The following is a 2,357-nucleotide window of genomic DNA, read 5'->3' as shown; positions in this document are numbered from 1 at the left end:
CATTCTTAAGCCCTATGTGCACTAGTCCTTTTTTTCTAAGGCAGTGCAAAACTTAAATATACCTGCCTTTCTTCTACCCTAGGATGACTGCTAGGAGCTCTGGTAGCATAGTGCCTAAAGTACTTGACTGCTAACCAGAAGGCTGGTGGTTCAAACCCAAGGAGGGGTCGCTATGAATCAGGTCCAACTCGATGACACATAACAACGACAACAACAACAGGATGACTGCTAGTCCCTGGGAGGGAAGGTGACAGAGCTGGGCCCTTCCCCCTGGTGCCCAGTAAGCTTGCTGCTTCTGGAAAACCTTTCCCCTGTGACTCTATCCAGGGTCGTGAAGATGGATGATGGTTTTATGAGATAATTCAGTGTCCTTGGAGTTCATGGACTCTAAATCCTAGTTGTGACATAGAACTGTTAAATTTCAGAGTTGAAAAGGACCTAGCCCTGATTAGCATAGCATTTGTAAGAAATTTGCAAGTGATTACTGGACCACCAAGGAAGCCTGGTGGTACAACAGTTAAGTGGTCAGCTGCTGACCAAAAAGCTGGTGGATTGAACAACATACATGGGAGAAAGAGCTGGTGATTTGTTCCCATACAGGTTACAGCCTAGTGAACACTGTGGGGTGTTCTACTCTGTCACATGGGGTCACTATGAGTCAGAATTGACTCAACAGGACCTAAGAACAACAACAACTGGTCCACCTTTTTTATGGCCATTTTCAGGATAAAAAATGGCTATCATTCCTTCTCTTGTGGTTTTCATCCCTTTATAAAAATAACATATTGCTTTTTTTTTGGTTTGTTTCTTGAGTCTAGTTCTCAGACCGGTGGCATCAGCATTATCTGGAACACTGTTAGAAGTGCAGCATCTGATGGAAACTCTGCCTGTTAACAAGATCCCAGTCTGAGAAGTGTTAGGCAGGGCCTGCTGCACTGTTCCCACAACAACTTGGAAGGTCTTTGGTGTGTATGTGTGCCAGTGTGTAGATTACTAGTTTCACCCTTGATTAAATCCTACGTGAACAAGGTCATTTCAGATGGAATGTGAGGACTTGAAATTTTCTTCTGGGCTTGGAAAGTAACACGCTTTGCTGCCATTGGTGTCCTTCCAGCCAGTGGGCCATTCAGCCCTGTACCTTTGTGACTGAATGAGCGGCTCCCAGGTAGTTTCTGCAATGTTTGGTTCCTAGGTTAGAATGCCCGTTTCTATGAGGGCGAAGGGCACTGGTCTGGATTGATTTGATTCAGTTTAATTCAGGATGCAAGGTTGAATTCCACACATACCCCTCCCTGCCACTGTTACCACATGGGCCTGCATTCTGCTCACTGTCCCGGAAAACGCCCCCACCATGTGTCCTCTAGTCCCGTGGGGCTATTGGGGGCAGTGAACCAATTCTGAAGGTGACTCTCTGTAGCTTTGTGTTCACCCTGAGGAAGGTTCCTCCATCAGCCTAAATTCAGGGAAAGAGCAAAATTTTGCAGCGAGCTGGGACCAGACCATCTAGGCCAGGCCAGATGCATGCCATCCTCACCAGCCCTGCCTGCTGGTTGTGGGCTCTATAGTCTCTTGATTAGGTCCTGAGGCTCCCCCAGATTTGAGCTGCTCCCTAACAGAGATGTACAGGCTGTAGTACTTGGCACTGGGCGTCTTCCAGGGGCTATTGATTGAAAGGATCTTGTCCAGAGGGTGGTGGGCACCTGGCTCCGGGCTCAGGTTACCACCCAGACCTCTTCCTTCTTTGTCTTTGTCACACTAGCATCTCATCACAGAAGAAGATTCCTGGGTGTGTGGGGCTGCCTTTCTGCCTTGCCTTTTCTGTCCTCATATTGAGGGAGCTCTGGCTTCCCTCAGTGAAGACCCTCCCTTACAAGCCTCTCCGTGCGTGTTCCTTCCTCACAGCTCTGGCCCACAGGGCCCAGGGCCCATGTCTTCTCCACCAACTACCTTTCTGGATGGATTGTTGTACAACCTTCAATCAAAATCTTCCTCTTTTAAATTTCTGCCACTAATTTTACAATGTCTTGTTCATTCATTCCTTCATTTATTCAGTCAGGCATCCATTTGATGGCTGAAGCTGTTCTCAAGGGCTTGCTGAGAATCGCATTCCCATGCTGGGTCCTCAGGACATAAAGATGAGTAAGATATTCTGTTATCAATCCCAGGGCTGCTGCTGCTGATTTTTTTTTTTTTTAATGCATTTTATTGAAATATAATTTATGTACAGTGAAATACGCAAAACTAAAGTGATATGGGTCAATGCATTTTTTTTTCTGTGTTCCCTCCCTGCCCCTCCCACCCCTGGCAACCAACAAAGTTTCCCTCCATATGTAAACCCTTCCTTGACCCTCCACAAC

At 46.8% G+C, this 2,357-nt stretch overlaps 1 protein-coding gene across 1 annotated transcript in view; it reads left to right on the top strand.

Annotated features, from left to right (window-relative positions):
* The window catches only part of XXYLT1 (xyloside xylosyltransferase 1), a 379,814-nt gene that overhangs the window by 357,033 nt on the left and 20,424 nt on the right, over positions 1-2,357 (top strand). The window lies entirely within an intron of this gene.

The sequence above is a fragment of the Orycteropus afer genome, unplaced genomic scaffold (genome assembly GCF_000298275.1).
Source record: "Orycteropus afer afer isolate SDZICR_OR568_19922 unplaced genomic scaffold, OryAfe1.0 scaffold00198, whole genome shotgun sequence".
NCBI lineage: Eukaryota > Metazoa > Chordata > Mammalia > Tubulidentata > Orycteropodidae > Orycteropus > Orycteropus afer.
The sequence above is the reverse complement of the archived record's forward strand: the minus strand, read 5'-3'. Positions and strand labels throughout refer to the sequence as shown.